Source organism: Lissotriton vulgaris, chromosome 2_1, assembly GCF_964263255.1.
Source record: "Lissotriton vulgaris chromosome 2_1, aLisVul1.2, whole genome shotgun sequence".
Classification (NCBI taxonomy): domain Eukaryota; kingdom Metazoa; phylum Chordata; class Amphibia; order Caudata; family Salamandridae; genus Lissotriton; species Lissotriton vulgaris.
In genome coordinates this window covers 123,682,039-123,699,566 of record NC_141687.1, presented here as the reverse complement: position 1 = coordinate 123,699,566, position 17,528 = coordinate 123,682,039, and the positions used below count along the sequence as shown (strand labels likewise).

Genomic DNA, 17,528 nt, shown 5'->3' with positions numbered 1-17,528 from the left:
TTGAACAATTAGACAAGGGTGTTCAACAGTCCGTTAACAAAGCACTAGTACGTGCTATTAACCCTTTGAAACGTCATCTCAATCTCTATGCACAACAGCAGGGCTGGTTGCCTGCTTCCAAGAAAACGGCGAAGTCGCCTGTTAACCCTCACAAGACTGACTTTCAGCGACTGGCAAAAAGTTTAGCAGCTACGCCATCCTCAACTGCTGGTCTTCACGAGGCTGATTCGGACAATGTGCTATCTTCAGCATCTTCAGACCATGTTTCTCCTCCACCTAAAAAACGGGTCTGTAAAGAACATTTTGTAGACGCTCCCGAGCGTCCTACGGTGCTCAATTTCGAGCCTGCAGACATAATCCATCCGAACTCTTCCTCTTGGGTGCCTTCTCCAGCTGTAGCGGCCTACATTGAGGCGCATATCCGCCAACCTTTTGAGGCTTCAGTTCGTGCCCGGTTGCGCTCAGAGTGCCCGAGGCCTGATTTGTCTGCCCACTTGGCTGAGACACCAGACGTTGACCCCATGATGGTCACGTATTTGAAAAAATATGCCAAGGACCCGAAGAAGGGCCTTGATAGATCTTGGCGGTCTTGTCAAGATAAGATGTTAGACCTGCTTGGGCCTCTCACTAAGATTTTGGACCTTGGTTTCAGAGCACAAGAAGCTTCTGTCCTTGTGAACCCAAAGGAGATGATCGAATGGGCGCAACGGGCGATTTGCCAATTGGGTAATGCAAATTGTGCAATGTCTGCGGAACGTCGCAGGTCCATCTTGTTAAAGCTTGACCCTAGACTCTCTGAATTGGCCACTTCTGAGTCGGGCCCTGAGGCGGACGGCCTCCTGTTTGGTCAGCCATTCCTTAAGGAACTCACGCGCTTTGTATCCACCTTCAGTGGCATCGACAAGGCGCAGGCCTCCTTGCGGCGAGCCATGCGTCCGGTTTTTGGAAAGGCCGGACGAGGTAGGGGACGCTCGTTCGGCCGTGGCTCTGCCAATCAGTCCCAGAGAGGCAATTCCTCTCAGCACAGAGGCTCCTACGACGCAGGTTATTCATCGAGAGCCAACTTTTATCCTTCCAGAAAAGGAAAAGGCCAGTACGGCAAAGGACGTTCCGGTGGTCATCAGGGACAATACCAAGATTCCCACTCTACAGGTGAGCCTGATTCATGCATGCGATGTGATGTTGGGGGGTCGCATTCAGTTTTTCCTGCAGAATTGGCGCATGCTCTCCGGCGATGCTTGGGTGCTACAAACTGTTCAGGGGTTCAGAATAGAATTCTATCACCCGATGCATCAGACTTGTCCCCCTCCTTGTCTGCGTTTTTCTCTTCAGGATCAGGTTTGTCTCTCCGAGGAGATAGACTCTCTTCTCAAAAAGGGGGCGGTGATTCCAACCACCCGTCATCCCAAGGGGTTTGCCAGTTCTGTCTTTCTGGTCGAGAAAAAAGGGGGCGGTGCTCGTCTTGTTCTCAACCTGAAAGACTTCAACGGCGGAGTCGTCTATCGACATTTCAAGATGGAGGGCATCCATCTGTTGAGGGATCTCCTTCGAGAAGGGGATTGGATGGTCAGGCTGGACCTCAAAGATGCATATCTCTCGGTTCCGATTTACAAACCTCATCGCCGTTTTCTCCAGTTTCTCTGGCAGGGAGCCTGGTACGAGTATCAGGTTCTCCCGTTCGGTCTTTCGTCAGCACCATGGTGCTTCACGAAGCTGTTGAGACCAGTTGTGGAACATCTTCGGTCGCTGGGTGTCAGGTTGATTATTTATCTGGACGATATTCTCCTTATGGCGGATTGTCCTCTCAAACTTCTTCAACATCTGGAATTGTCCATCACTCTTTTACAGTCTCTGGGGTTTCTAATCAATGTCCAGAAATCGGTTTTGGTTCCAGCCCAGCCTATCGATTTCCTGGGCTTCCAGATCGACTCGGTTACTTGTCAACTTCTCTTGCCCAACCAAAAGATGCGTTATATCAAGAGAGAGTTGACGTCTGTTATTTCCAGACCGACTGTGTCGTTGAGGTCGTTGGCACGTGTAGTCGGTCTGCTGGCGTCATCCATTCAGGCGATTTTTCCGGGTCCCCTGCATTACAGGGCAATGCAGCGCCTGAAAATTCTTCATCTCCGGAAAGGCCTCGGATATTCCGATCAGATTCCTCTTACGGAGGAGGTCCGGTGGGAGATGCAGTGGTGGTTGGACCACATGGAGGCCAGGAACGGCCGAGCCCTCTTCGGTGTGTCTCCGGATCTGGTGATAGAATCCGATGCCAGTCGGTGGGGCTGGGGAGCCCGTTGCGGCTCGGTCTCGACCGGGGGTCGTTGGTCCCCTCAGGAATTGAAGCTTCATATCAACTGTCTGGAACTTCTAGCGGGTTCCTTTGCGATCAAATGTTTTTCCCCCCTACAGACCAGTTGTTGTGTCCTTCTCCGGATGGACAATATCTCGGCAGTCTGCTATGTAAACAAACTGGGCGGGACCAGGTCCAGAATCCTGGCGGAGATCGCCAAAGATTTTTGGCACTTCTGTCTGCAGAAGAAGATCACTGTTATTGCGGAGTACCTTCCGGGATGCCACAATCAGATAGCGGACTGGCACTCCAGGCATCTCCGGGATTACAGCGATTGGAGGCTGCATCCCCGGGTCTTCCGTGCTCTCCATCGGCGTTGGGGTCCTTGCCAACTAGATCTCTTTGCCTCACGCCTCAATGCGCAACTTCCGCATTTTTACAGTTGGAGGCCGGACCCTCAGGCTCTGGCCACGGATGCCTTTCTCCAGCAGTGGCCATCGACCCTCTGCTATGCCTTCCCTCCATTTCTAATGATTCCCAGGGTATTGGCCTACTCCAAACGATTTCAGACGGATCTGATTCTGATTGCCCCTCTCTGGAGGGCTCAAGCGTGGTTTCCGGTCCTTCTAGAAATGTGTTCGGCCCCACCGTTTCTCCTTCCCCCATTGTGGAATCTCCTGTTGGACCCTCTCGGAGGTCCTCATCCCCTGATCCTCTCAGGCTCCCTCCCCCTTCTCGCGTGGAGGATCTCGGGGATCGCTGGTCGCTCCCAGGCCTTTCAAGCGACGCTTCCAAGCTCCTTGGTGAAGCATGGGCTCCCAATACTCACAAACGGTATAAGGGGTCTTGGAAGCGTTGGTGTGATTGGTGTTCACAACAACAAGTTGATCCCGTTTCAGCAGATATCAGCATGATTGTTAATTTCTTGGCCTCCTTAGCCACCTCTGGTCTGGCTTATTCGACTATCAACGGTTTCCGGTCAGCTATCTCGGCGGGTCATGCCCACATAGATGGGAAACCCGCGGGTGAACATCCTTTTGTTTCCAGGTTGCTTAAAGGAGTTCGTTTTGCAAAACCTCCCACCCCTAAGTATGTTACCTTGTGGGATGTTTCAGTTGTCCTCAGATTTTTGGAGGCCTGGCCTTCCAATACTTCCTTATCTCGCAAGCAGCTATCTGCAAAACTGACTATGTTGCTATGTTTGGTCTCATGTAAGCGCGTGTCGGATGTACACGCTTTGGATCTGGCGGGTCGCAGCTTCACTCCTGAAGGAGTTTCCTTTCGTCTCTCCAGACGTACCAAATCTAATACGCCTTCTATTTCTTATCCTTCTTTTCCTTCTCACCCCAACCTTTGTGTGGTTCAATGCCTGAAGGATTATGAGGTGAGTACCGCTTCTTTGCGCTCAGACATGCAGGGTCAGCTTCTGATTGCGTTACAAAAGCCTTTTCGCCCTGTCTCTCCAGCCACCTTGGCGCGCTGGGTGCGGGGGCTTATGTCTGAAGCTGGAATTGATGTTTCTGTGTTTGGCGCACACTCTGCACGTGGAGCGATGGCGTCCAAAGCTTATTCCATGGGTGTTACTCTGTTTGATATCATGAAGGCTGCAGATTGGTCATCTGCTTCTGTGTTTAAGACTTTTTATTTCAAGCCTATCGATAGTGTTGCTTCTGTGGTGGTGGATCAGCTTTAAAAAAGCATAATCAGAGCCTCCTGTCCTGACATAGAATTAAAAATTTGCAAACATTCGTGACAAGAATTTTCAATTCTATTAAGGACTAGGAGGCGAGGATTATCCCACCCGTGTTTCATATTTGTATGCTAATGTATTATGACTGTATATACGCAGTTACAAATATTTCATTCCTTGTTCTCCCTCCCTGATTTGTTGTTCAGTAATATTACTTTGGATATTATGGCTTCGTATCTTCTTTCCAGGTTCAGACCAGAAGTGATGATGTTTGTGCCTCGGCGGATTCAGTTGCTCCTCCTGGTTTCTGGACCCATGGTTCTTCGGCTGCCTTTTTCAGGATCCTCTGGATGACAGCGGCCTGTTTGGAATTGTTGTTCCTGTTGTATTTAGGATTTTACTTTAACTTGGACATTTTCCCACAAAGAAAGAGGAAGACAGACTAGTGTGTGGACCTTTTATACGCTGTACTCTATGGTTACTCCCTGGGGTTCATGGGAGATGTAGTTTTTTGTTCATTTATTGGCTGCTGAGCATTTCATTAAAGAAATGAGAAAAGCATAATCCTCGCCTCCTAGTCCTTAATAGAATTGAAAATTCTTGTCACGAATGTTTGCAAATTTTTAATTGTCTCCCATTCGGTTTCACGTCAGCACCATGGCACTTCACCAAAATAATGAGACCGGTTATGGCTTGGTTGAGATAAAGAGGTGCTTGTCTGATTGTCTGTTTATCAATGTTTTAGTACTGGCAGAAACTAGGGAAATGGCCTCAGAGCAAACAGAACTAGCAGTACATATTTTGGATGACCTGGGTTTTGTAGTGAACAGGGAAAAGTCATGTCTAGTAATGAGCCAGGAGACACCATATTTTTAGGTTTTCAAAATTCCAATTCAGACGTAGGAATGTTGTTGAGGTTGTTTCCGGAGAAGGTGAAAAAGATACGCAGGGAAATAAGGAGAGCGATGGAGAGCAGTTTAATATTTCTGATCAGTTAGCAAGACTGATGGGCTTGCTTTCGGCTTCAATCCAGGCAATATTTCCAGCTCCACCTCATTATCGAGTCTTGCAGAGGTTGAAGGCTTAGCATCTCAGTTTGGGAATGAAGTACTCACCAAAACATTCAGTTGCACTGGGATGCGATAGAGGAGTTGGAATAGTGGGAGGAGAATATGGAGGGATAGAATGGGGAGGAATTTTTGGAGAAGGCCCAGATGTAGTGATAGAATCAGTTGCTAGTCCCCAAGGTTGCGGATACCCTGCCGGGGTTATCTCACAGGGGAATACCAGGACGGGTTCCCTAAGCAAGCGCTTAGAAACCGGTCGGTGATTTGCGCTATATAAATTCCTGTACATTTACATTTTACATTTACAAGGTTGGGGAGCAAGATGTGGCCTTCTGATAACAGGAGGGAAATATTCCCTTCAGGAGAAGGACATGCATATCAATTATTCGGAGTTGCTGGCATGGTCATTTGCTGTGAGGAGTTTTGTAAGGGATTGTGTGAAATTTTGCATGTTGTTGAAAATGGACAATGTGTCAGTAGTGAGATATGTCAATCAGTTGGGAGATCCATGATCAAAGGCCCTAGTGGACTTAGCAAATCATTTTTTGCATTTTTGCCTAGATCAGAATATCATCCTGCCACAACATATTCCAGGTCTCAACAATTCTGTGGCAGATTGGAATTCAAGGAATCTGTGGGATAGGAGGCTGAACTGGGAGATGTTCAAGGAGTCAGAGATCACATGGGGCCCATTACACATGGGTCTTTTTGATACCCGACTGAATGACCAGCTACCAATGTTTTGCAGTTGGAAACCAGATCCAGAGGCGAGAGCAGCAGATGCAATTCTACAACAATGGGGCAGACGCGCAGTTATGCTTTTCTCCCATTCTCTATGATACAGCGAGTATTAATGAAAGGGAGGAACGTTCAGGCAGAGCTGTTGTTGGTACCTGCGTTTTGGCCCTCACAAGTGTGGTTTTCAGATGTAATGAGCTTGTTGATGGACGATCCTGTACTTCTGACAGGTTGTGTGAGGTTGGAGGTGAATCCAGCAGGGGAATGTCATGAATTGATACTGAATGGTCAAATGCAGTTGATGGCATAGATGATTTCAGGAGAGTATGGCAGGTGTCAGGATTGTCGTCAGAGGCTTTGAATCTCATCAAAGGTTCTTGGACTCCAGGCACAACTAAGGCATTCAGATTGGCATGGACGAGATGGTTATGTTGGTGTACTGAGAGGGATTTGGATCCCTTTCCAGTGCTTGTTGTGAGTGTAATAAATTATTTAACACAAATATTGTTGGGAGGAAGTTCTTATAGTCCCGTTAATTTGTGTAGGCCAGCAATTTTGGAGGGACACGAGTTAGTGATGGGTTTACCTTTAGGACTTTTGGATGTTGGGAAAAGATTGAGAAGAAATGTGCGGTTAAAATGTACCTCTGGGACTGAAGTATTCACCTAGGAAGGATGTTGATGAATTTCTGAAGAAGTTATCTTCCTGGAGTGACAATAGATTTTTGTCTTTAAATGATTTAATTTTGAAAGTAACTATGCGACTTTGTTTAGTTTCTTTTAGAAGAGAGTCAGATGTAAAGGCTTTAGAGGTGTCTTTTTGGAGTTATGGTCCAGAGGGTGTTTGTTGTTATATTAAAAAGAGAACTAAATGTATGTTTATCCGAGAATGGAGGAAAATGAGAAATTGTGTGTAGTGAAATGCTTGAAAGAGTATGAGAAGAGAACTGGGATTCTGAGAGATTAAAGTAATGCACATTTATTGATTTATTTAGGTACCCCCATAAGTCAGTTTCTTGCCCAACTTTGTTACGGTGTGTCAAAATGGTTGTTCGACAAGAGGTGCTATGACACCAAAAGGTTTTATGGTGGGTGGTAGTCCTACAGGTCTTCTTGCTTCAGCTAATTGGTCAACAGGCTTGGAGTTTGAGACATTTTATTTTAAATCAATAGAAAGTGCATTTCTGAATGCTGTCGCAAGGCTTTAAACATGCATAATATTGGCCTCCATGCCTTCCCATAAAGTTCAGATTTACCACAGCAGCGGTGGGAAGAAATTCATAATTTTATTAAGGACACTGAGGCTAATATTATCACTCCCAAATAAAACCCGCCCTTAATAATATGTTATTTATGATTACAGGCAATGTTTAAGAAGAATATGAAGAGTGTCTGGCAGGATGACAACAAAGGATAAGAAGAAATGTTCCAGTTGGGTTATGGCTCGACAAAGGAACTTGATTTGTTTGCAGCAAAATAGAAGGAAGATGGCTGCTTGTTTGGGACATTCATACTCTTTAAAATGTTGTAAGTGTTTTAATTCTAAAGTAAATGTTCTACCTGTTGCTGCTGTGTTTGTGGCAGTAAAGTGGATAATGCATAATATTAGCCTCTGTGTCTCTAATAAAATCATGATTTTCTTCCCACCTCTGCTGTGGAAAATCTGAATTTTCCAGCAGAAGAATTGGAAAAGTAGAGCAATCTGTATGAATGTTGGATGAAATGCATTGCTGTCCAAGATAGGACCTCCAAATGGAATCAATTACAAAATAAATAATTATTTTGTTAAATTACAAGATCCTGTATTAGTTACTTCTTTACTCAGTTTTGTGAACTTTACATTGTCTTGCTCTCGCTTCGATTTCTTGTTTCATAGCTATTTTGGATTAAATACTGAACAAATTTGTTGGTTCAAAAATGTATATTTTTCTTGTTACTCTGTGCATACTTCCCTCTTTTTCTCTCTTACTTTATTATCATGTTTCCTCTTTTTCACTACTGAATAATAACATACCTGCAAGGATGTCGTATTTTCCCTCTCTGTTTTTTCTTTTTAATCCTCACTACTGTGTAACACTTCAAAAGCACTTTTCTGTTTTACTCTGTTACTGATTCTTTAAATTCTAAATGCTAACATGTTCTACTCTTTTTTTTAAAGTCTTTTTATTGACCATTGCTTATCATTCATTACATAATGAAGATAAAACTCAGTTACTTATCAAAGTTGAGGCTATCGTCAGAGGGCAATGGTTTAGCAACGTTTCAATAGTAAACATCATCAGCACTTTTACGGCCCAATACCACTCACAGAAACTCCAGGCTAGCGACCCAGTGGTTCTGTCTAAGTTAACTGAGCACCCTATCAGCAGCTCTAAATTCCTTCCAGGCCCCCCAAACTTCTTCCCATTTCATGGGACCACCTCAGCCTTGGTAAATTACCTCTTCTTCCCACTGGCACCAATCTAGGTCAGATACCCAGTCATCAACTCTGGGGTGGTGTCCGAGCCCCATCCTCTAGCTATGTTGCGCTTAGCTACCCCAGGTGCCATCTTTACCCAGATTTTGCGGGATTTAGGCCAGTTCTCCGCTCCGTGTATCACCAGTAGGACTCACTTGGCGTAAATGGGGTCTGGTCTAGAGACAACTCTGGACAACATCTTCAGCGATCTTCTCCAAAACCCCTGTATCACCGGGCAGTCCCAGAGTATACAAAAAAGGTGTTCTCTGGACCGCACCCCCTTTAGGCATATCGGCTTCTCAACCCTATATGTTCTGTTGTTTTTACTTCTCTTTTTCTAAACTTAACACAGATGTGTGCAACTTCGCCAACAGGCTCCTGTAATTGTAAATTAAATTATTTTTTGTACACCATTTAGAATCCCACCTCTTACTACGTTTTCAGAAAATCACACTTCTTTATAAAACTGGCTGCCCTGGAAAAACAGTGGCCTTGTATTAGAGCTCCCTGCTTGGCACTTCTGGAATTCAAATAAGTTGGTGTTGTAAGCTAAGAACAGATTCTGTTCCATCTTCAGCATTAATTCCTTGCACAAAAGAATCTGCCCATCAAATGTGGGCATAAAAGTCCACAAAGCCTCGCAACTTCCTTGCCATAAGACTGAAGACACAGCACTTTTCAACTTTCCATTGGTCCTAAGATCGAACAAAAGCTTTCTTTATCCTGCATGAATGGATTCTTTTTCTACCAAAAAATTGGACTGTGAAATTGAAGCTAGCGCTCTGCAGGATAAACCACAGATGGGTGTGATGAAGCGATTTGGCTCTGATCCCATTCTTCTGCCATGTGGGGTGCATCAGGACTCCTCCCTGAGCCCAACTCTTTTTAATCTCTATGTCTCCCCGCTGGCCAAGTTTATACGGTCTTTTGGACTACAGGCCCTATCCTATGCTGATGACATGCAAATTAATGTGTCTATCAACAAGGATATGGAGGCCACTGCTGCCAACAACAAGAAATGTGAGGAGGCAGTAGCTTCTTGGATGGGTAGCAACTATCTTAGACTGACCAGGGACAAGACAGAGGTTTCGATTTTTGGCAACCATCCCTCCATTGGGAATAAAGTCCTGGTGGCCAGATATACTGGGGGTCTTGCCCATACTGTCAGACTCTGCTAAAAATCTTTAGCATTAATGGAGACCAAGTTATCGGTTGACCTTCAGGTCAATCATATGGTATCCATTTCTCTATGAATTATTAGGACCGTGAGGAAAGGGTTCAGCTTTTTTCCTTTGAAAGCATGCAAGCAGGTAGTTCTTGTCTTGAGTTCTTCTAGGCTAGAATATTTTAATGCACTTTATTTGGGGATCAATAAAATGGCTACTGCTATACTACAGTTAGTAGAGAATGTAGCCGCGAGATTGATACTTGAAATTCTTAAACATCAATCAGTCTCAGCGGCGATCTCCAAATAACTAACGGTAAACAAACACATTACCTTTAAGGCTAGATGCATTTTTCATAGGGTGGTGCAATATCGGGCCCAGAGTTATACCCCCACTAGACACTCTGTGGTGATTGTGTCTTTATAAATCTATGTCATTTGATTTGATTACTAAGGTCACAAAAAGCGTGTGGAGCATTCAAGAGGTAAAATCAACCTATACATTTTTGTGTCCGTCCTCTTCCATTCTTTATTATTCCTTCTAATCATATTTGATTATTGTGAGAAGCAAGGGCCCACTACTGTAGGATCTTTCTCTTAAAGATGAAGAGAAATTCCATCTAGGCCAGGGAATCAATTATATTTTTTTGGTACTGGTTTTAGGTGCAGTGTCTAAGAACCCCCTAGACACTTCATAGGACATTAGTTGGTCTTCCTGCTCAATAGCTACTTTCCACATCATTTTGCTGATCACCATTTCCGTGTTGGTGGTAGAGATTTTAGCAATGACCGCTGAACACCGCTGGGTAACTGGTGTGAAAAACCCATCTTGTGTCACTATCTGCATGGACCCGCCCATTACTTCCCAGTAGTTCAAAACGCAGTCCTCTTTTTGACTTCAAAAGAGTTTCCTGTAAGCCTTCTTGGCTGTGAACCTCTCTCTGACCGTTGCACACATAGCCGCTCTTGCACAGATTCATTCCTACAGTTGTCTTCATGATGGATTCATCATACTCACGCCTTCATTACTGCCGTAATGGTGTCATTCTGAGATGTTGATGTTGCACTTGCTGTGTTCAACTTGCCCTGGCATTGTGACTGACCAACTGTAGTGCTCTACTGTTTACATATTGTAAAAGTATGCAGTTAAAGAATTGTGCAGTTTCAGCACAGGTGAGTTGAGGTGTTGTGCAGTTCTAGTGCTTCAGGTACACAGTTGTGTCACAGCTGTGCGGTTATAGAGGTTCAAAGTTGTACCAGTGTTGAGTTGAGCAACTGCAGGGTTGTGCATTAGTGCTGTTGTAGCACTGCAGATTGCACTTCAGCTGTGAAGGTGTGAGTTTTGCAGTTGTAGGTATGTAGTTGTACAGCAGTAGTGGTGTTGAATTTACGCCTTTGAGGAGATGAACAGCTGCAGCATAGTGGTGGTGGTGGCATAGTGGTGGTACTTGCGAGCCCTTGTTCACACAGAGGATAAACGAGGGGCAGCACAGCCTGGAGAAGAGCAGAGATTCTCAAAAGTTGGCTGAAACCTCTGCACTCAGACGAGCAAAGGCGCTGGAAAACTTTGTCCATCGGGAAAGGCTCTTTATATCTAGCCTTCATAGATTTGAAAACCGCCTTCGACCTTGTGCCCCGAGCCAAACTTTGGCAGGTGCTACAGGACATGGGTTTCCCACGATACCTCCTCGAGCTGATAAAAAGATTACACGAAGGCACCTACGCAAGAATCAGATGGGGGAGTCAGGGCCAAATGACTCAGATGGGTCCGTCAGGGCTGTGTGATGGCCCCGACTTTGTTCTCTCTCTTTGTAAATGGGGTGGCAGACCATTTGAGAGAGGACCCAGCCGACGCCCCCGCCCTGGCGGGCGAAAAAATACCGACCCTCCTCTTCGCGGACAATACCCTCCGGATGTCTAAAACTCCCTCTGGTCTCCAGAAACTCCTAGACAGGTTTAGCCTTCTTTGTGAAGAACATGGCTTAATCATCAATACCACTAAAACAAAACTGATGGTATTGTCCCAGACTAAAAAATATAGGAAGACCAATGTTGCCCTCAATGGATCAATACTAGAGGAGGTGGACTTGGGAATAAGGGTCAATAATAGAATGAAATGGGACACCCATGTGGCCAAAAGGCTTTTAAATCTTAAAAAAGTGTCGGGAGCCATTTCAAGAGATTATCGAGCCTCTTTTAGTAGACCTATCACCCCTGCTCTAGCCGTTTATGATGGGAAGGCATTAGCCGCTGCAGTTTATGGGTCAGAAATATGGGGTTTTGACAATACTGCAGAGCTAGTTAAAGCTGAAAACAAGTTTTTTAGAGATCTAGTCGGTCTCCCACTCTCTACCCCTTTAAAACCACTGTTTCACAACATAGGCCGACGATCAATCAAAGATATAGTTTTCCTCCAGCCATTATTATAGTGGGTGCGCCTGCGAAGGTCACTGGAGTTGGCAAACTATACAGCAGTTTTTGACGAACTTATCACTTTGAACAGCTCAAAGAAGATCGTATGGCTGAACAAATTGAGACAGTTGGTCAATAATCTGGGGTTGAGCGAAGCGTGGCTATCCCAGTCCCCCCGACCCCCCCGAAAGAAACGGTTAAGAAAATTTACTGGGAATGGGTGCAGGCTAAGGAACTAAAAGATACTAGGTGGGGTGTGTTAACTGATCAGTTCTTAGAGCACAAACCGGTGAGGACGCTGGAACCCTTTTTAGATTTTATTAAAATACCCAGCGATAGAACTCTTTTCTTTAAACTGAGGTATGGGACACTTCCTTTGCATGAATTTACTAAGCGATGGAAACCCTCCATGTCCCACCAAGCTACCTGCCCGGGATGTGCAAACCCCACTGAGTCCCTAGCACACTTCGTATTTGCCTGTAGTGCCTATAGGGGGGTTAGGAAAAGATGGCTAAAACCAGTATGTAGGGAAATGGGAGTGTGGCACTACATGATGGCCCTTCGCATTCTGACAACGGATACAACATCCATGATGGTCGTTTGCGGAGTTGCAAAGTATCTGGGAAAAGCCTGGCAGATACGCTCAAAGCTTATGCAATTGAGAATGGGGGAGAAAAGCAAGACTAATTAATTTGGCTGATCAAGAAATGAATGCCACTGAACCTTATGCCCTTCGGCCTTTTAACTGTATATATTGACTCTGTATTGTAATACGTTTTTTTTTGTCTCTGTATTATGATATGATTAATATGAATTTTATTCTTTTATGATGAAATTGTATCTACTTTTATGATAAAAATTTTTATTGAATAAAGTATTACAACAACAACAGCAAAGGCGCTCAGAGCAAGCATATGTATCTTTCAATGCCCTCGAACAGCTGGAGGCTTCCATCGCTCCATTTACACACCTGTACTGTAGCTTAGGATTGAATTTCAAAGTGCCCAGTGAGGTCAGGCCTGTGAGGAGAGGGTTCTTTTGATCCCTGCAGTTTACCAGGCAGATGGTAAGTCATCTGCAAGTCTTTGTCACACACTGTCAGGGTTTCACTCTGAGGAGTTGAGTGACAAACAAGAAGTCAGTTCAGTGTCCTATGTACTGGCTCTCTCCATTCAGGTTTTGCTCATTGCCCAATACGTTTCCTACATTTTAAAGGACATTCCCAACTTCCCATGAGTGTTTTACATACCAGTTGCTACAGGCAATGCATAGTTTAGCAAGGCCTGCTCCCGCTACTTTGGCAGAAGAGTGTGTTGTGATCCTGGCCACACTATGGTGGAATTTGCTAGTGTTTTTTTTTTGTTTTCACCACAGGAGAGCAGTGATGTCATTGTTTGAGCAATACAAGCCTTTATGATCGTTTTCTCGAACTTGAGTAAAGGTGTTGGTTTGAAAAATTATTTTCTTTTTGCCTTGCTGCTAAAAACAGTGAGGCAAATTTAAAGTATTTCATAGGGGTGAGGCATTGACAATACTGTAAAGAATGTGGCTTGGGAAAAGTACAAGGCAAAAAGAGAATTATTGGCAAAACAGAACTGAGAACTAAAAGCAGCCCTGGGAGGAGTTCAGCAAGCAATGCAAACTTTCCCTGGAAAATCTGCAGGAGGGACCCCCACCACTAAACAAGGCATTTTTTTTTAAAAAAGGCGGCCAACTATACTTTTATGTAATCGTTTTTAATCTCCGTAAAATTCGTAGTGAGTTGGCAACTTGGACGAACCTAGTGGACTAAGTTGAATGGAGCAAAAACTGAAGTGTTCCTCAAAGTTTCTAGCCATAAACTCTGGAACACCAACAAGTCTCCTCAGTCCACTGAGTTACTTGGGCTCACCCCCACTTTCGCTAATAAAGACCTTCAAGGTGTCATTTCCGATGAGAAACCGAATGTATATCCTTTCTGTAGTTTGCTCAGCTTCCTTTAGTCTATAACAGCTAAAACAAACATTGCCAAGCATTGCACATAAATATCACAATAGCAGATCCTGCTGTTTGAGTAATTCCGGACCAGTTACTCTGATCAGTGAGTTTCCAACTTGTACAAGACATGGGAACCAGATTCAAGCTGGTGAAATATGATTAGAATTCACCTGATCTAAATTAACTGGATTGGTTATTGGTGCATGTATTGATTATTTTCAAAGGTGCATGCCTTGTTTTTATACGTGCATTAAGAGACCAGCACTAATTTTTACACTTATTTTGCTATGGAATAAAATGATTCCACCCTTGCCCACTCTCTACACACGGTCAAGAGCCTAGGTCTTTATAGTCCAAGAATAAAGCTCTGGTGATGTATATTCGCAGCACCTGGCCCAAGGATCTGGAACTCACGGTCCCCAAATATCTAGGACAGGGTTACCTACTTTTCCTTTAGAAAAGACCTACACATTTCATATTTAGTAACCAATTCGATTTAGCTGTGCACTTCTATTACCTCTGCTTTTAGTTTCGTTTTGCACCACCCACATATATTATGTTTGATGAGTTATTTATGGATACTGTCGACTAGTGACAATTGATTTTGTTGTGTTCACTCATAAAGAAACTATATAAATAAATACGTTATGCTTCGTTTTTGTAAAGCTTCCCTTTGATTTAACATGGCAGAATATCTTTCCTTTTTCCTTCATATATTGCTGAAAATGTAGCTATTTGCAGAATACTCTGACATTTGCCCCTGTCATGTTTCACATTCTTGTTTTATTTTTTTATACAAATCCCTTGCTATCCATGGCTTATATACAGTCAATCACGGTAGGGATCACCATGTATTAACCTTGTTTTTAACAAGGCATTAAATTGATAATCTCTTGTTATTTGATACCCATGTTTACCTTGTCCTCAAAGTCCTCAAACTTCGCACAGTATTTATTCATAAAAGGTTGTTTTTATTTTTTATACCACGGTTTCGACAGCACTCTAAAATAAATAACAAATATAAAAATTAAAGATAAAAACATACTATGCAGCGTAAGAAGGCCACAAAGTGGCAACAAGCAAACTAATAATGTCTGAATAAAGATTTCTTAAAGGTTTATAGAAACATCGGCAGGAGGAAAAAGAAATATAAGGTAGAAAATAAACACAGTTAAAAACAATGCAGAGAAAAAGGCAACCGAAACTGAATCTACAACGAGCATTGCTACTAACTGCGTTCATAGAGATAGGGATTTTTATGTTTTTATTCTAGAGATAGGGAAAAGTGCGGCAATTACAAACATAAGACTAAATGGTATAATAGCAGAAGAGTTTAGAAACGTAGGGAATTAAAAAAAGATATAGGAATAGATATTTGAAATCCTATGAATGAAGACTTCTTTTTCTGGTGATTCCTACATTACATCTGTGATTAGGGTTACTAGATGTCCCTGGGACACCCTTTATCAGTCCTTGATTTTCCTTTTGTAATTCATTACTTTCGGCGTTGTTAATGTATTTAGATCCACAAAAATACAACCCGGGCTACAACTCCCATAGTACTCTTTAAAAAAAATCTTTTAGTTATGCCATAAACAAAGAAACATAGCAACGTTTAACACTGACAGAGCACGCAGTTAAAAAAATCGATGTTTCATATATAATGGAGATTGAGCTGGCACCTTCACATTCTGTCAGAATATTGAAGGTCCCTGTAGTCCTTCCAAGGGCCCCAAATATTTTCAAATTTCCGTGAGCTACCCCTACTTTTATAAATCGTGCTTCCAGTCTGCATGCACCAATACATCCTGCCTGCCACTGTGATAGTAAATGTAAATTGATACTTGTATAGCGCACTACTCACCCGCAAGGGTCTCAAGGCGCTTGTACGAATACCGCTGTGGAACCCATCCTGGCTTTCCCTGTGAGGCGTCCACTCCTGGGCACCTCCAAGGTGGAGGCCAGGCATCCTTAGCGTTGTGGGGGCCGTTGTGGAGATTAAGCAAGCTATTGCCCAGAGTTGTAGAGTGGGACTCCATGATTGGAATAGGCACCGAGGCGAGAATTAAAGAGTCCGTGGAATTTTTGAGTCCAAGACCCGCCAAGGCGGGGAATTGAACCCTGGTCCCGGGCTAGACCTCTGCATCAGGGTCTGCCGCGCTAACCATTGAGCCACACTTCTCCAGCGCGAGGGCACGTCTCTTCTCCCCATTTACAGGCAATGTCCCTTTGGGCTGTGCTAAGGGCTGCGTTGCAGAACAATTGTGTGTATCTAGGTAGAGGTTGGTCCCCTCCATACTCTTTGGCGCCCAGCTTCTAGGTCAAATCCACTGACCCCTCTGTAACCATGGTGAGACACCGTCACACCTGTGTCCAGAATGGATGGATGATTGGGCAGTCCTAGATGGTTTGTATCAGGGTTCCACAATGCCCACAGCCCCGCAAACACCTATCGCTATCGGTCCTACCAATTATGAACAATCGAGTTCCGGTGAGGTAAGTGCAATGGAGTATTTTCAGTTGTACCAGCCGATAGCCAGATTTGATAGATATCTCACAAGGGTGGTGACATGCCTCCCAGTGGCGGCCAATAGGGTGCGGGGGTGGGGTTGAAAATAAATTCAAACTCACTTACCTGATCTCGCCGTGTCTCTCCTCTCTCTCTCCCACGTCTTGTCACTTCCAGGAAGTGCCCAGGCTCCCCACAGCCAAGCACAACGCTGCAATGCAGCGTTGTGATTGGTAAACACCCAGGTTCCCCTGAGCCAATCACAATGCTGCAATGCAGGAGCTGGGGGCCTGGGCATGTTCTTCACCCAGCCTGTAATGCAGCCTGCGTGGAAAACATGCAAAGTGCACATGATGCTTTGGCCGGCCCGAGACGGCAGGCTAAAGCGTCATGCGTACTTTAGAGTGCAGCAACCACTCCTCTTCCCCAACTTCAGGGGAGCCAAGCTCCACCCTGCCTGTGACAGTTTTTTCTTTTACACTGCTCCGTGAGCAGTGGGGCAGCGCTCATCCGCCCTAGCGGAGGAGCCGTCACTGATACCTCCCTCAGCCCCAGTCTTCGCCAATCAGAATCCCCAGATCTTTCTCCCACTTCACGTGGAACGTATCTAGGGAAGGCTGGCAATGAGCCATTAGTGTCTGATATATCAGGGAGATAGCGTGGCTCCACAGTGCAGCCGTTAGCAATCGGATCTCCAGGGGCGCCTGTTTGGGACAACCCCAGAGTGCATGTTGGACCTGCAATAATGGAAATGTTGAGTTGTCACCAGTACATATTGAGGTTGTAAGTCGGGGAAGAGGAGCAGTCCCCCCCGGACTCCACATGTCTCCCAACCTTGAAATTGCAATCATATCCCATTGCTGCCTACATCTCAACCCTTGTTAGGCTTCAGTAGGACTGATTCTCAAAATAGGGTCTCTAGTGTTAGCCATCCCTGCCATCCCATTTTGCATGCCTTTTTTCCATATTTGTATCACTAGGTCTGTCAGGGAGGGGTGTCGGAGTGGCCTGCACTCAACATAAAGCATCTTTAAGTATCTGTGGGAACCATCAGTCTCCTACCAGACTTCATGCAGGGTTCCTGCTGTGGGGTGAATGACCATTCATTAGCAACCAGCAGCTCGGCAGCTCAGTAATACAAACGTTGGACCAGGAGCCCGAGTCCCCCCATCCCGTCTCTAGGCTGCGCTTGTAATGCAATGCGGGGGACCCACCATCCCACA

At 44.7% G+C, this 17,528-nt stretch overlaps 1 long non-coding RNA gene across 1 annotated transcript in view; it reads left to right on the top strand.

Annotated features, from left to right (window-relative positions):
- Window positions 1–7,515, top strand: part of LOC147729682 (uncharacterized) — a 214,770-nt gene extending 207,255 nt beyond the window's left edge. Inside the window, exon 3 of the long non-coding RNA XR_015308340.1 lies at window positions 7,148–7,515. This is a non-coding gene — a long non-coding RNA (uncharacterized LOC147729682). The remainder of the gene's footprint in view (window positions 1–7,147) is intronic.
- The last annotated feature ends 10,013 nt before the right edge of the window (window positions 7,516–17,528 follow it).